The 17,749-nt window shown below is 43.4% G+C and overlaps 1 long non-coding RNA gene across 1 annotated transcript in view; it reads left to right on the forward strand.

Moving 5' to 3' along the window:
• The first annotated feature begins 467 nt into the window (after positions 1-467).
• LOC125692105 (uncharacterized) overlaps positions 468-17,749 on the forward strand; it is a 95,207-nt gene continuing 77,925 nt past the window's right edge. The window contains exons 1-3 of the long non-coding RNA XR_007376465.1: positions 468-496; positions 1,017-1,139; positions 10,066-10,138. This is a non-coding gene — a long non-coding RNA (uncharacterized LOC125692105). The remainder of the gene's footprint in view (positions 497-1,016; positions 1,140-10,065; positions 10,139-17,749) is intronic.

The following is a 17,749-nucleotide window of genomic DNA, read 5'->3' on the forward strand; positions in this document are numbered from 1 at the left end:
CCGCATGGAGCCTGGCACTCTGACCCAACGGTATAACAGAGCCCTAGAGAACAGGGATCCTTTCCCGCCGATCATTCCCGCAGCGCTCGGCGCTGCGGCGCCCTGCGCGCCTTGGGGCTCCGGGGCGGGGCGGTGGGGGCCGGGAGCGCCGCGGGCGGGAGGGCGCTGAGCGGCGGCAGGGGGCGCTGCGGCCCCGCCGTTGCGGCGGCGCGGGGGCGGCGGGAGCGCTGATCCTAATTGGAGGCGACGCGCGGCTCCTCCATCATCCTCCCGCAGCCCCCGCCGGCTCGCAGCGCCTGGGCGGGCGCTGACGGCGGCTCCGCGGGGGAGCGGCAGCCGCCGGGGCAGGTGTTGCCGCCGGGTGGCCGCCCCCCGCGGCGAGGCGGGCCGCGCTGCGCAGTGCCGTGCTGGCTCCCCGCCCGCTCCCCCCCTCCTCCTTCCCCCCCGGGCGGCCATGTTGTCCCCCGGCGCGGTAAAGGCGTGACGAAGCAGAAAGGTGCGGGGAAAACGCTCCCGCGGGTTAATAATTAAGCTTGAATGTCCTCCCCAAAGCCCTTTTTTTTTCTTTCTTCTTTTTTTTTTTTTTTTTTTAATTTCAATCCTAGGTGTTGTGTACAAACACTGGCACCGTTCTCTTAAATATGAAAGGTGAGGGAGGCGGCAGCCCCAGGGACAAAAGGCGGCCCTGCGGGGAGGCCTGTGCCCTCCTGAGGTGAAGGGGAGCGCCTCACCATGGACACTGCCGGTACTCGAATGGGGACAGTGGTGTCCTGGTGGTGACACACACCAAGCAGGGCCCAGGTCCCTGAGGGGGCCTGTAAGCCAGCTATGGGGCAGCAGCCCAAAGCAGTCCCACTCTTCTAGGGGGAAGCTCCAAGCAATGGGGTGAGGCCTTCAGCTCGCGTTGGTTGGAGTGCATGATCTTACTGGTCTTTCCAACCTTAACGATTCTACGACTTGATGATCCTTATGGATCCTTTCCAACTCGGGATGTTCTGTATTCTGTGACTTTTCAGGTTGCGTGTGTGCCCATCCTTTGACGCAGATGAGGAGTGCTGCATGCAGCAGGGCCGTGTGTCAGTAGGAGAAGCTGCCAAGCCCTCCCCGCCCATCACACCCTGCCAGGGCCTGTCTGTAAGGTAGAGTTTCCTGCTCTGTGCATGTTCAGAGGGAAGGAGACATCATGGTGTTGCTCCTGGGCTGTGTGGGACACCTGGGCCAATGTAGCATGTTTGTCAGCCGGAGTAAGCAGAGTATCTGAGAAGCAGATGTTCTCTGTCTTGCAAGTGCTACTCTGGCTGAGTGTGGCTGAGAAGGCAACGAGGTCTCCTGAAACTCGTGTGAGGTGTGAATGTGTAGGTTGTAATGATGTCTTAGAGGCAGAGTCCATGCAATCTGATCCCTACATGCAGAATTTAAAAACTGTTACATACCCTGTCAGATGTGCTACAAACATGGATTGGCTTTACAGAGATCTGCCATTACGTGTCTCTTTGTGTCTGCCGTGAGCTATTAAATCAAGCTTAGTAGATGTATTCTTCTGCAGCTTTGTACTCTTGGGGCAGATTTATATCCCCATCCCGTAATCACGGGTGCTGTACATCGCACCCTTGAATGATGTCTAGTGTAGGAGTGCAACACGTAAAGGACTCTTTCAGTCCTTTACAACTGATATTAGAGCTTTTTTTGACGGGACTGGGCAGCTCTACTGCCCACAGCATGGCTGTGTATTTGCAGGATGACAAAGACTAGGTTTCTCCTGCCCTTTTACTTATACATGCTCCCTGATCCCAGAAGATGGCTGTGTACTGGACTGGAACAATACTTCTCTGACCTTTACATGAGCCCAGAGCAAGTATGAGGAGCACTCCCTTTGTCCAGTGTTGGCTTAGACTCCAGGTAAACCTGGGCTCTAGAATGGGGCCGTTCTCAAATACTTCTGCTTTTTTTCATCTTGTGGCCACCTGGAGAAGACCATTTATCTTACGCATTAGAGAGATTTGCTTTACAGGATTCTGCGTTTTCATTATTTAAGTAGCTTTTTTTCCTGTTTCTTCACATCGACTTTTTTCCACATGTAACTTTCGTGTGCTTTCTTCTCTGGTATTTTACAGTCACCTAGAATGGAAGGCAAGGATGTATCAATTTATCTTTTGTTGCTGTTACACTGTCAAAGAATATCCACCATTCCCCAGCAAGAATTATATTTTCCTTTTTTGTGTGTTTACTTTTGGATCTTCACTTGCACTTCCAGCCCCTGCACGTTTTGATTCCTTTTTAGATATTCTCTTTTCAAAATCCATCAAGTTTCTGCTTCCCCTTGCAAGCCTCTGCCTTTACTTTCTGGAGTTCTTTTTGAATATATATATATATTATTCTATGACTGTTTGAAGTCCTGGTTCTGCTTTGTCAATGTGTCTTCCAACTTCTTCATGTTGGCTGTCAGGTTCCTCTTCACAGCTTTACTTTTAGCCATTCTCCCATGCAAACATTACCCAGACAAAGCTGCTGGTAAACTCTGAGTGGGCTTTCTATCTCTTCAAGTTGTGCTTCTGGGGTGTTTAGCAGGCTTGTGATCCGTGGAAGCAAACTCTTTTGTGGACAATAGTTTGTAGAATATAGCATAAATATTGGCCAGTGCCTTATTCTGCATGTAGAAAAGGTGCGGAGGAAACAAGTTTAAACAGACTTTTGCCTGTCTACTATTGCTTTGGCTTATGAATTTATGATTTGGGTTTTCATGAAGACTTACAAATTCTTACAACGTTTATCATCCTGAGCAAATTTGGCTCCAATTCTGGTATATATACATAAGTATCTATTTTCTCTGGAAAATAGTAATGTTCGTATTTCCCAGCGGCAGTTCTGTAGACCTTTGTATTTTTCTTTTTTTGTCATTTTGAGCAAATTTCAACCTGATTTTTGTTATATACATTTATGTAGTAGAGAGTATCTGTTTGTATTCACCAAAGCCAGTACTGCAGCAGAAGCTCCTGAATCCAATTTATCTGCTTCTGTGCAAGCAAAGGAGCCAACTACCAACCCAGCCGGTCCTGATAGAGCTATATGAAACCAGTAACCACTTGGGTTTCCAGGTGCACCCACTGCCAGCCAAGCTAAGGAACACATTACATAGACTTGTGGGAATGTGCTGATGGCATCTCATGGACTCTACTGCCCTTGGTGTAAATCTGTCTGCCTTTCATCTCACGCAGGCACGGCTGTGGGAGCAAAATAAAAATCAGCTGAGTAAGGAACTGTGGCTGTGGTTTTGTTTATAGGAGAACAAAACACAGCAAGTACAGTACAGAGAGTAAGTGAGGGTAGTAGTCTGTCCTTCAGAGGATAGTATTTGGTCCTCTTTCCCCTTTGTGGGGGAAAAAAATTGGCTGTACGCATTTTTTGATGCGTAACAACTAAGCAGATGAGTTTTCTGGCTTGAAAACTTGTCTCTTTCCTTATAGGCAAAATTCTGGTTACTGGAGCTCTGTACTTCGGACTGTACAATTCTTCCTAGAGCTGGATGAAGGCAACGTGACACTGAGCAGTAGATTTGCTGAAGGAAACAAATTTTTCAGGGAGACCGGATCTGTTTTGTGTGACATGAAATTTAGCACAGGCTAAAACAAATAAAAATCACATGGAGCAAAAGGAAGGTTTTAAACGATGATTTAAATTTGTGTGGCCTTTTTTTTTCCCTTTCATGTCAAAAATGTAGAGGAGAGGATTTAATACATTAAAATCAAACATTTTCCTCCTTTCTTCCTCCTTGTTTTTTTTTTTTCCTCAGCCATATTCCCCACCCCCTCAGCTTTTATTCCAAGTAGATTCAACTGAATTTTTTTTCTACCCATGATTGTTTTTTGTTTGGCCGTTGAACCAGATAATCCAATATTTGCACAGCTCTCCCTGGAGCTGCACAAAGAGGTAACGCTGTCATTATGATAGGTAGACCTCAGGAGATAGCTTGGAAGCACAGGGTCTCCTAGCAGAAGCTCCCTGGCCTTTAAATGTTCACTCTCAGATCTTCAGGATTTCCCTGCAAATCTCTGGGTTGTGCTGTATTAGAGGGGTTGAAGTGGCGAGGGTCTGCGCGTTCCCAAAGGAAATAGAGGAAAAATGCTATTCAGCAACAGGGTGTGGAGTTCCTAGACTGTTCATGAATATTTTTCTTCTAGGGAAAGATAAGGCTTCTAGTGTTAAATGGCAGGATATATTCTTATATATATACTTACATATGTGTACATATATATATATATATATATATATATATATGAGATTTATTTTGTGTTTTTTTTTTTTTTTAATTATTATTCTGAGAACAGGGTTATTTATATACATGTATACTTCTCTGTTGCTATTGGTTCTCACTTAGTTCAATGTACCTCGTTCCGTTTGTACAGATATAATTGTTCTTGGTTAAACTCCTTTTCTGCTGTTTGCACCAAACCATTCTGGTATCATGAAAAGTGCCTGACCCACTAAACAGCCTATTTGGGCAGATGGCTTTTTCATGTCTATCAGTTTGCATGTGGAAATTCAAAGTTTTGTTTCTCTGCCTTGGACAGTTAGTTGTATGCACTGCCTAAGCAAATGCCCACTGTTAGAAGCAGCTGCAGGTTTTGTGCTTGTGAAATTTGTTTGCACAAATACTCTAAGCCACCAAATTCTCCACCCAAACCTGCCACAGTTGCTCAGATCTTCCGACAATTACATTCTAATTAGACCCGGCATTCAAAGTCGCCTCCAGCACTTGAAACAAAAGTAATTTAGCCGTAATAAAAGTGGTAGATTGACAGCTCTGGAGGCTGAACCCAGTTCGTCTGCAAAACATACCCAAGGTGGGAAAGAGCTACAAGAATCGCCACAGTGACTGTCTGAAGGGCTTAACCCCTGCCTTGAAATGACAACCTCCAAGGGCTGAACATATGGGTAATCTTCTGCAGGTCCCCTACTGTCACTACTGAGAGTGCTGCTAATTACTAACAATCATTAGTGTATTATCTGCACTATGAGTACTTTTCCACGATGGAAAAACACGTGATTCATTGTACGATAACAGTCAAATGCCCATCATGTAGTGACAGTGTTTAGTAAGTTAAGAATTATTCTGAATTTGAACCACAGCTGGCGAGGTGAAAGGCTTTATCCTATTACCAGTCCCCTGAATCGTTCAGTCTGGAGTGTGAGGCACAGGGCTGTGATTACCAATTCATTTCATAAAGGCCAACCATTTAAAATTCTCTCAAACTAGCAGCTGCTTGAGGAATGAAAAAGCTCCTAGGTCTGGACAAATATCTTTTTCTTCATCTAGGTTAATTTGAAAAGAAAAACAACAGTTCTTTCCCTTGACAAATGAGACTTTCAATCAGCATTGAGCTATCCTTGCTGAAGGATAACCTGTGTTCGCTTACTTGACATATGGGATTCTTCCACTTCCAGAGGTGGGAGCCATGGTTAGGCTGAAGAGCACTTGACAAAATAAGCTGCTTCATGTGACCGGTCCATAAGAGGGATCATTTAGGTTTAATGGGGAGAAAAGAACAGGCAATCACCCGCCTTTGGTTTTGGTTTTTTTTTTGGTGTGGTGCTGCTGGATTCTTTTATTACTATTGCTTATAACCACAGATGGAGACAGGAAGGACTTTTACTATTTTTCCCTCTCTTCCCTTTCCTTCTGTTCATTGGTTTCACAGGAAGGATCACCGATGACTTCTGAAATCAGGCAGGTCTTAGCTTTCCTCCAGATGCTGAGTTAGAATGCTCCTTACCGCAAGAGGCAAACCTTAATTTGCTTGGCGGTAGGATTACAGCAGGTACATTCATCCTCAAAAACACTCCTTTTTCCATACCTAATTATCTCTTGATCTGCCAAGTCACAAGGAAAATCAAAATCATCTTGTGTTTTAGATTATGTTTTCTTAGGATTGATGGGAGAATTCTGGGTGACATTCTGAAAAGCATTCAATTTATAGGATCAAAAGACTGTGGCTTTTAGGAGCATCTGTTCCTCAGATGTATTAGGGGCATAAGAAAACAGTACCTTTGGTTTAGCATAGGTGGAAGATTGCTGCCTTTATTGCCATTGATGTAGGGTAAGATCATCACTTGTGTTTTCAGATGAGGCTTTGAAAACAATTATCTGGTACATTCTGACTGGAAACTGAGTTGCCCATAGGGCATGCTTCAAAAGAGTAAGAGCGTGCACTAATAATTCCACTATATTTTTTCCTTTGTCCCTCTGCAATACATTTTCCCAGCAACCACAATCCACTCCAGAGGAGGAACAAGGTGGTTTGGTTTTGCGTGTGTGTGTAAGGCATTTGATTTATGCTTAGGGCAGCTGGTGTTGTTTTCTTCTTTTCTGCAACATTCCTGTGTGATCTTTACATTACTATTCCCTAATTGAAAATTGGTTATAAGCAAGATGCTTTTCTGCCTGCTTCGTCAGTCTATTCTGCTTAGCCTACAAGCAGTTTCAGACAGAGGCTGTCTCTCATTCCAGAGGCATGTACACTGCCAGTGTGCGTGCTTTAATGGCCTCAGAACACTGTGCTGTAACACTCGCTGGCCACTTCTGATGTGGACTGGTTGTACCTACAGTCACGCACCGCATGTCCTTTTCTCATCCCTTTCTGTTCCCTCAGCCCTACTTGAGCAGAATTTGCTCACTGTGACTCTGTCTGTGAATACCCATGGCAGCGTGTAGCTTTTCTCCTTCCCTCTGACTGCGTGAATCTGTACCAGCGTTTTGGTTTAATCTATCACATCCTGGATCTCGCCAAAATCCAAATCCCATATGTAAGGTAGCAGTACAGGTAGAAGCATTCCCATGGGTATATGGTTTGTAGAATAGCTTGGGATCATTTAAATTGGTAAGAGCTGCATAAGTTTAAAGAACTATTATGTCTCACGCTCGCATAAACTTACATTCTACAGCTTTGCACTCTGCCGTGCAGATTAAATCACAGCAGATCTGTCTGAAGCACCCATTGAGGCTAAACAGCGGCATGTCTTCCGCTCCGTTGTTTAATATCAGATGTTTTATTAAGGGAATTAAAATAAAACTTGACCTAAACAAGGCAGCGTCCTGCTATTTTTAGAACATTATGCTGTATTCCATGTTCTTATTTCGCAGACTGGTGTGTAATTAATGATGTGTGTCCTTCCTTCCCTTGCTAATTGATGCACGACCTTTTGGGAGGTGGGCATCATTATCAAACGTAATCACGCGGAAATGTGAGAAGTGGAAAAAGGAAGAAACAACAAAAAAAAATCGCCTTTCATTGATGTTTTCTCACAGTTGAAGCATGGGGCACGTTGCCTACAGTTCAGGACTTGCATGTCTCTCCCACTGCTGCAGGCTCCATGGGCTTTGAACAGCCTTTGGCTCCCAGCGCCTCCACGATCCTCTTTAGAGAAGTCGTCCTTGGTGTGTCTGCTCCTCCTGCCACCCCTTGCCCTGGCACATGGCAAGAGGGCAGAGGAGCCTCTCCCTCCATTTTCTGCTCAGTGATCTCCATCTCACTGCTGTTCACTTTCAGGTTGGAAAGCAGGTGTGCCAGAGACCGTAGGCTCCTTTAATCCCTATTAAGAACAGCAGATCACAGTGGCCCCTCTGGCCTTGTTCCCTATGACTATGAAACTAGCTTTAGCTGCACAGCGATTTAATCTTTCTAGTGGAAATGTAGTGCTGGTCAAAGGTCTGTGTTGCATCTTTTAGGATGGTTTCTTAGCTCCGTGAAGTTAATAGTGAGGTAGCGTCTGCTCCAACTCACAGATTTTGGCAGAAGGTGTGTGCAGCACACTCACCTTCCTGCAGCTCTGCTCTCTTGTGGGGAGAGGTCCTGAAAAGGAGAACCAAAGACGCGCAGCAAGCCTCTGCTGCAGGCCCCTCTTCTCAGTGCCACCCAGCCAGTGACCGCAGGGAGCGAGTGAGCAGCTCTGGCCCGTGTTATGAGCTGTGAGGGGATGAGAAGCAGCTCCTCGTCATTTTATCTCTAAAACTGACCTGGTGCAGCCCGTCAGCTGCTGCAAGTCCTTGCTGAGAGTGCAGACAGGGTGAGCTGGGGTGCCTGCTCTGCACAATGAGCAGGGGGCAGAGAGAAGGGCTGATGGGGGTATCTGCTCCTTTGGCTGTTCCCCCCAGCGCTGTTCCTCCATTTGCAGTTAATTTAGAGCCTACCTAAAGTGCGTCCACAACTACGTTTAAGCAAAAGTGGTTACCATAGTAACACTGGAGCTTTTCTAAATGCAGTCTATGATGTAAACAACTGAAACGACTGTCACAACCAAACAGTTGTTTATTTCATCTGTGTAGTTTATTGAGTATTTAAATCTGTTGTAGCACACACAGATTTACCGCTTCTAAGTATAACTTAGAGCAGTAACACATTTTTTTTTCTTTTTGCTTCCATTTCAGCTGATCTGTTTCCATGTCAACAGCACACATTGATAAAGAATTGACATTCTGACTGCATGTGGCAGTGCAGGGTACGAGGTGGTAATTAAAGTAAATCAATGTTTCTAATGATGGCGATGTTAAAACTGTGCCAAAATCCTGGGATTCCCATGCACAGTAGCCAGAGATTGCTTCTTGAAGCTGCAGAGAGCGAGGCAAGAATTCTCAAGGGAACAGACTTTCTTTGCGAGGTTTTCAAGCCTTCCTGCTTATAGATGCAGAAATACTGGGAAAGCAAACTCATTCGCTCTCTGCCTGTCTCTCAGAAAAATGCACCTAGCACTGTCTACGTGTGCACATGTGTATTTGCTTTGGCTCATCCAATTCTAATCTAGGTGCAGCCTAGAAATGCATAAAGCATGCATTAAAAACAAAGAACTCAATTCTTGGACTACAAACCTGTTTTGAGTCAAGTTTCTGGCAAAAACTGTGGAGCAGGAGGGCTTAATTAGCCCTCTCTACTCTTGATTTTCTTGCGGTGAATGTATGTATTGAACTTACTGAGGGACCAGAAACATGGAGGCCCAGAAGGGCATCTTTTAAACTTGGAGGCCTGCTCAACAAAGACCTGCACTCCAAATTGTGTACTTGGGGGATGAAAGTGGACTGCTTTTCTCTGTCTGTGTGAGCAGCATGTAGATTCACAATTGCCACAGTTGAGGTGTCATTGCTGTGTTTGTTTTGCTTTCTGTTAGAGCCTAGAGCAGCTCAGATCTGCATTAAGCACCCCATTTATACACCCTACGAGAGATGGATGTAGTCCCCAAGAATTCCCAGACTAACCAGGCAGCAGATGGGGAGAGAGACAAAATGCTATCTCCGTTTTGTAGGGACAGTGAGGGATTGAAAGGAATTTGTTTAAAGCTGCAGACAGGAGGATGCAGGCTCCCTACCTGCAGTTCGGGTGCCAGAAAATCCCTCATCTTCTATTTTCTCAGGGTCATACTGAGTCTTGTGGCAGGCATGGAAATTGACTCTCCATACTCCTTAATTGAAATGTGCCCATTTCCAAGGGTGAGCAAAGTTTGGGAATACATTTACATGGAGACATTTAGCTCTGTGGGGATGCTCTGTCCAGTTTGAAGTGGGATTGAGCTAGTAATTTCTGTTATTTTTAGGTCTATGCTAACTTCCTGGTCTCGAGCATCTAAATGACATGCCTAGTGGTCATTGTTGCTGTGGATTCTGTTGGTAGCCACTGGAAAGAAATAGTTGTGTCCAAGCAACAGTGCAGGTCACCTTCATCAGGCATTTAGTACTACTGCTTTGTGAATGTATAAATTCACTTGTTCTGTCTTCCATATTGTGGGTTTATAGCATCTCTGTTTTTGACAGACCCATGAACTTTCTGTCTAGGGAGGTTTCCATGTTTAAATTAAATTCTTAGGTATTGTTTTAGAGAAAAAAAAAATTAAACGCCGATAGCAGTAACGTGATTCCTGATACCACTGAGGTGTACTAAAACGTGGTGAGTTTTATGCTGTCATGCAAGCGCAGAGGAGCAAACACCTAACCCCAATTGCAGTTGTTTGTGTATTGGAGAATGGCAATGAATAGAATAAATCCCCCACATGTGCTAATGATCATGCTAATTTTATTTCCAGATTGATACTTTGGAGGATCTCTGAGCATTTCTGAAGAACTAAAGAATTATTCCTCACAGCAGCCCGTAAGGTGGTAAGTATTATTACTATATTTTGTAAATGTGAAAGAATTGTGAGATACTGATAAGCAGAGAAATTGCCAAATCAGTCAAGTCAGTGGCAAGTAACTTTTTCCCTGTAGAAAAATATCACTCTTTCTGATACAAGGTGGGTACAACGTTGATGCTTCTACAAACAAGCCATTGCTGAATGACTTTAATTTGATTGCCTCAGAGTGAGACTCTTTTTAGGGTGTATTCTGTGATTGTCACTGAGGTGGTATAACACAAAGAATAGATTGAGGCTGAGAGGGGATTTGTAATCTGTTTGTTGGGCTTGAATATTGGCTGTAGCTGGCAGTAGAACAGCAGCCGGTTAGATGGGTCCGCACAATAATGAGGGCTAAGAAGATCTAGTGCTCTCAGTTGAACTGCTGTTGGCCTTCCTTATCATATTACCTCACCTCCTAGCTGCAGGGACTGACAATCTTTCAAGGAGGTGTGCACAATACTGTTTTTCCCCTTTGCATTAGAGGGAGGAAAGCAGCAGAGGCTGTGAGTGTTTCTTCTGAGAGGCTTGGCTGACTGTGCGGGGGAGTTCTTTGAAGGGTAACATCCAGCACCCGAGGGATTTGGCTTTGGAAGGAGCCAGGGCAGGCAGGTGTCCTTCCTAGTGCTGCAGCCTCTCCTACCTCGCTCTGCCCTAGGTGGGGTGTCTCACTGGAAATGCTTTACTGTAATCTTGTGGCTTTCGGCTGCCAAGTGGTGTTTCGGCACCTACAGCTATTGTTCCATATGGCAGTGCTGCTTCTACCCTCATTTATTAGCTTGGATTAATTAGCAGGCATTTATAATAATCTGATAGATCAATACAATAGGCTACTGCCATGCTTTATCTTAAATAATGGCCACAGTAACCGCAGTGATACTGTTTTACTTAACTGAAGGTGGTTACGCATGCTATTGAGAATGAACTGAATGTGATACATGACATAAACTGGTTATTAACATGTGGTCCCTGATGTCCACAAGCTCTGGAAATCCATTCACAATCATAAACAGCAGAGTTCTGAAGAATGGAAGGACGATCACAAACATTTATATACAAACTAATGCAAAATGGAGGAAATGCATATCCAGCCACAGATAGCTGTTGAAGAAAAGCAGTACCAGAAATTGTGTACTAAAGGCCTAGACCTTAAAAAGAGTAAACAAGACCCATTGCTAAGACACAATTGAGAAATCTTTGTGTAGAACAAACAGAGGGAATATGTGATAGATATGTAATGATGTTTGGCTATAATTGCATACAGCATGACTACAGTGAAAGCATAAACCTAATTCTTTTCCAAATCTGAAACCAAATCTTGTTTTTACAACCTAGAATTTCTTAGCTTTGCTGAGGTGCAGTTTTGGAACCAGTAATTGAAAGAAAACTATCGCTCTTATAGTTGAACTTGCCTTTTTTTTGTCAGTGCAGTCCAGTGACAGAAAGGGGAGGATGAAAGAAACCAGTTACTTTACAACCCGTACGTACTTTTCACGTACAAAAAGGTGTGATGGGAAATGTAAGGGTTTTTATAAATAAATTTGGTATATTAAGCCGCAGTCTTATGCCATTCTAAAATAAAAGAAAGTAAGAGTTTGTCAGTGACAAAAGCAAAACAAAATGAAAACTATCTTGTGGGATTTTAATAGAATTGTAAACCACACTCTTTTGCCTTTGGGAAAATGCAAGGTGTTACTCACAGTTCTGCTTGGTTTCTGCTTGGTTTCATTCAGATCTGAATCGCCTTTTCTTGTCAATGGGGTGCAATTCTCATGGAGTGAGAATAAGGCTAATAGAGGCAGACGCTAACAACAGTGAACTGTAGCCAGTAAGAAAAAGGGGAGGCTGAAAGAGACAAGCAGGAATACAGTGTTGCGAATGCTGATTTCTCTGTTGTTACTTTGTGACACAGGTTGCAACCTGAAACATACACAACTGAAATACTGCTTCAAGCTTTCCTAAACTTCAAAGAGGCTCAGTTCTACTGAGCATTGGGCAGAAGAAGTGGGAAGGGCAGTGGCTAGGGCACACTGAAACCTAGTGGGGCTTTCTGCTGGGACAGACATTACTGAGCAGTCCCTTTGCTACTTTTTGAAGGGATAGGCTGTCTGTGCTGGTGAAGTAAGCGTGCGGACACAGATTTCCTAGTGCTGTGAAGAAACCGGGGACTGGAAAGAATGGTGCAGTGATTCAGAGTTAGTAGGTTTCTGACCACAAACAGGTTGAAAGTGCACACAGTGAAGCATGCAATACCGCTTTCTTCCTGTGCTGCCCTGAATGCGCCAGGTACAGTCCACATCTTTGTCTGCTTCGCAGCGGAGGAGCACCATAGTAAGTAACTGATTGCTCCATTAATTCTCCCATTCCAGTGATGTGAAGAGCTGCCACAGGGAGCAAAGCTCTGGGTCTCTGCTGGCAGGGGAAGCAATGTCTGGCAAGTGCATGTCACAGAGAAAGGGAGTTTCCAGGGTGTCAAAAATGTCACCTTGGCTTTTGTTTGGGTGTTGAAATGCTGAGCCAGCATCCTGATGCACTTTGTTATTCTGGAAGAAAGCTACTCCATTTATGCCTCAGGTTCCTGTAAGAATTGCTGGGCCAGAGGCTGGCCTGTAATTGCAGCTGTCAGCTCACTGTTAAATGGAGAGATGTAAAATACCTCCCTGCACATCATTTATTAACATTTAAAATCCATCAGGGGACATATAAAACGTTTCTCTTTTTGTAACATTTATAAACTATCGAGGAACACAGACACATTCCCTTATATTAATTACTCTAATTTAGGCAATGTCCATAGAGGGCCCATGAGCACACCAGCTATGATTCCCCCCACAATCCTTTTATTTCTAGTCATTGCGGTTCCCCTGAGCCCCTTCCAGCTGCACATTCTCCCAGCATGAAGCAGAGTAATGCTGGAGAGTGAATGTATTTCCAGACCTTGTATACATGAGGGAGTTGCACTGAGATGACTGATAAACCTGCTTAGTTAAACCAATGCAAAATGTGTTGTGGGCAGTCTTATTTCATGTGGCCGCTTCTTTTAGATGTAGATTAGCTTTGAAATCAAGTAAACTCCCATTTAACATCTTCAAATAAAGATGTATGAAGGCATTCGCATCAGTTTAACTTGAATTGTTTCAGTCAGATGCAAATGAAACCGGTGAAACTTTCTTGTACTGAGATGACCTTAGTAAATACAATTTTCTGTCTGTCTTTTACAGGCCTGAGGGGTTGCAGCTATTCTGCAACTTTCTTTTGGCAAGGCATCATTTTAATCACCTAAGCCAGGAGCCGGGGGTGGGGTTATAAACTCTGCCTGATCAGTGTAATTCAAAGGAGGGACATTTAGTAGTCAAGAAGGAATATGAAAGAAGGCAGCTTCACTTGTCCCCCTCCTCTCCTTTTAACCTCTTCAGGCCTGATGCTGTAAATGTGTTGGGCCTGCTACGCATCCTTGGTGCCTTACTGTTGCTGGAAGAATTTGCCACAGGGCTGGGACATGTAGCCCAAGCAATGCATCTGATTAGGTCACCCTGCTGCATCTTTAGACAGTGAATTCTCCAGAGCTTTCAATCTTCTCTGCCAGGCTTTGGGATTGGTACCCACATGCCAGAGCAAGAAAATGAGCTGTCCTATTCCTCCTGGGTTATTTCAGCCAGCTGTTAAAATAGCTGATGAAAAGAAACTTGGCTGCTTGCAGTAGGCATGTTTTCCTGTGCTAGCATGACATTTGGAGAATAAAATGAATGTCATCATGAGTTTCCCCCATGACGTAATTTGAAGAGTATTCCCCAGCTGTATGTGTTGAGCTGTGAGAGTTGTTGCTGAAAGCACATAATATTGTGTATGCTTAATTTTAAATGACTACACCGTGAATAAGTCTGTATGTGTTACAGAATTACCAAGGTTTCAAATGAATAGACCTATGGTTTTCTTCATTAGAGATGAGGCCAGATAAATGTTGCTTGTCACTTTCCTGCTCTACACTAGCCTTGTCACCTGGGGGTGTTTTAGCAAGTGTCCCATGTCAGCAATGGAAAGGCAGTGTGAAATGTGTGGGGAGGCTCCAGTAGGGTTGTTGTGCCAAGGGTGGCTGATGAGGTCCGGTGCCCTGAGGAGGGTCCTTTGGCAGAAGCATTCTTACCGTGAGCTGTGCCACTAAGTCATATATCATAGAGGGCTGAAATTTGTTTTTAGCAATTCAAGAACAAGATCCTACATCTGTTCCTAATTACAGGTAGGGATCTCAGAGGAGGTCTGAGTTACAGTGTATGTGGATATCAAAATGCATAGCTCTCATTACTTGAATAGGTAAATAATTTTATTCATCATCTGCGCAGGGACGTAGGAAGTGTAGCCCAGGAGATGTTAACAATTAACTGCAATCTCGTTTGCATTACCAGCTATCAATATCTTCAGCTTTTCTGCACAGTAGTTTAATATTGACTGTGTAAACCTTCTGAGAAGTGGGTTGGGGGCTAACTTTTTTTTTGAGAATCGGGCATTTAAAATATGCATTTATATTTTTGCCAGATTGTATTTATCTTCTACAGAAAAAAAATATAATGTATGTTTCAATGGTTCTTTGCTTTCTTTTAGGGCCCAAACATATTTTGTAGTATGTGGGCTATCCTCAGCTCGTGACTGGCTTCCATTCAGGTTGAGATGCTAACCACCATGCTGGACTGTTTCCTGTTTCTGAAACAGTTTTCCCTGGATCCCAGAATTTTAGTTTGGGCAATATTGGTGTTGTTGCTCATCCTTTTGAGGGCAGCTATTTATTTCCCCTGCAATATACAGACACTACAATCCATTAAGTGCAAGGATTTGCTCTTGATTTTCAAAGGATGTGTCTTCATTGTAGAGTGCACCGGGAGACTCCACAACCCGTATTAGTACAATTTATTGCTATAGATTGAAACAGACAGAAGAGAGAAAAATAATGAGAAGTGGAGCTATTTGTGGGCAAATACGCTCTAATTCAAATTTGTAACTTGAGTTGGCTTAAGTGAAGCGCGTTGGTGCCTTTTCCTGAAGTTGTCTTCATGCTTGGAGAGTATAGGCAAAAATGTGAGTTACTGCTACACAGCAGCTGCTAATAGGACTCCCTTCTATGGCTTAACCGTGACACTGCAGCACGACTGTCCTCCCTCTAGTGCTCCTAACTCAAAGGCAGTTAACTCAAGAGCATGCAACTGCTAGGAGACTCCTTTCTGCAGTTGAAGATTCCACCTGTATCCCAACCAGTGCAAAATACTGCTGTCACATTGGTTCTGCCCTCTGCTAACTGTGGTGTTAGAAGTGCTTTGTTGGTTTGTACGTACAGGGTTCGGAAACCCCCAGAGAACCACTGCATATGCAGTGATGTAAAGTACTCCCCTGCTGTTCCTTCAGTTGTTAAGCGTGTTGAGGTGAGCAGCTCCTACCTGCAAATGGGAAGATCACAAAATCTGGATGTTGCAAAGCAGCGTGTGAAACTGGAATTCAGTCCCAAATATGTTGTTGGAGTTATTGGTAAAGTTAGGATGCAGCTACAGCAATATGGATGGTAAATAGATGGCAGCAAGGATTTATTAAAAGTAAATCATACTAATTTCTTTCTGTGATAGGATAAAAAGCTTAGTGGATAAGGTAAATCCCCTCAGTTTTGGGAACGTTCTTCTCACAGTTCCGTACCACATTCTTATAAGAAATTTAGGAGCCTGGATAAGATACAATTTTTATAAAATAAGATGGATTGTAAGTCATTTTGAGCGACAGTAAATATATATGTCAAGGAATATCTGAAGTGCTTGTCACATTGGTGCTTATATACATATTAATAACTCAGATTTGAGAGAGGAGAGAGCTGTCTTTCAGGAATCAATTCTGGCTCCAATACTAAGCTAATGTGCTCTATTTTCGTTAATTGCTTTGATGGTAGGATTACAGCTTCATTGATTGTATGTGTGAATGATGTTAGTCATGTTGGGACTGCAAATACCACGCAGAGAGCAGTTATTAAATTATAACCTTTCCTAGACACATCCCTGGCATACAGCGTCAGGCCTCAAAGAGGGAATGTGCACACAGCTCAGCTGCTCTGGAATTCCTCTGTAAGCCAAAACTCCCACTGTCCTTCTAACTACAGTCAAGACATGTGCTCTCTAACTACGATTGCATTAAAAAAAAATCTTGAAAAATGTACATTAAAGGAGCATTAAGGTTGTAAAGCGCACCGCTGAGTAATTAGGAAATAATAGAATTCAAGTGGCCTGTATAATTTTATTTCAGCTTCCTAATGCATATGTATTATGAGGCGGTCTTCAATTCCAGGAATCCGTACTATTTTTAGCTCAGGATTCTCCTTTGGTAGCCCTCCATGCAGCAAGGAATTTCATGCAGACTGAGTTTTGCATCGTGCAATTTCATGAAAAATTCCTCCAAGCTTCATTCCATGATGGTTTGCAGCCCACTGTTTCTCATGGTCCTTTTACAGAATTAAGGTATGCATACAGAAATGGGGGATGCTTCAGTGAAATGTTTCAGAAACATGGGAGAAGGAAATACGCAATTTTGAAGTGCAACAATATCAGAAGCTTGCAATATCTAACATTTTTCATAAACAGAACTTAAAAATAACCATCAAAACCAAGCAAACCTTACAGATTCAAGTTTCATTGCAGATATTTTGCAATGCCTTTAATTGAAGTCATAATGCAATCTATGTGTACACTGAATCTTTGTGTCTGAAGATTTGCACTGTTGCCTTAGATGCATGACAATTAGGCATTTTCTGTTGGATGCTCTGGATAATACCATTAGATGCACAATAATTAGGTGTTTTAATCTCATTAATATTCATTTTCATACATTTAAATGCCTCTCTTATAGCATTTGTTAATTAATGTACATCACAATGGTATATTCCTCTTCCCCATTCACCCATTCTGATTTAATTTAATGAGTTGACATATCAGATGACTTCTCTTACAGGATTCTGCTGTCGTATCTCTGGTGGGAACAAAGCTGTGGTTATCGTGTTGTTTGTGGGTGGTATTAGTGCTGCTATTTTTCTCACAAGGAATCTGGGGCATGGACAGCCTGTCCTCAGTGATGCTGTTGCTAAATAGATGGCTCCTTGCCGTGCATTTCCTTTTATTCATCTTATTATTTCCCACATCCCAGAAAGAAAGTTTGGGTCCCAATGTGTTTTGTGAATTGAAAGTGAATCCCGTTTGTACCTCTAAAAGCTTGCGTTTCTTCCACCACAGAAAGTAAAACGCAGCCTGCAAAACTGCAGGACGTGGCAACAATTAAAAATAGCTTTCCTCACTCTTCTAAGTAGAACTAATTTAAAAGGTAAACTAAAGCATTCAAGGGAGTTGAAGGAAATCCCTGTCTCCTGACAATGTCTGCAAGGAGGTGAAGTAGTAAGTGAAAAGCTGCTGTATAATTACACCTACTGGGGATATTCATTATGATTCTTGGGTTACTCCAGAGCCTGACTATTAGTATTAAGTTAGACAGCTTGCCTGCGCGTTGTGCAAATATTTTAACAGACTGCACAGCACCTCCCACAATAACGTCTGTGCTTTCAGTTCCTGTCTTCTGCCAA

This window comes from Lagopus muta, chromosome 4 (assembly GCF_023343835.1).
Source record: "Lagopus muta isolate bLagMut1 chromosome 4, bLagMut1 primary, whole genome shotgun sequence".
NCBI lineage: Eukaryota > Metazoa > Chordata > Aves > Galliformes > Phasianidae > Lagopus > Lagopus muta.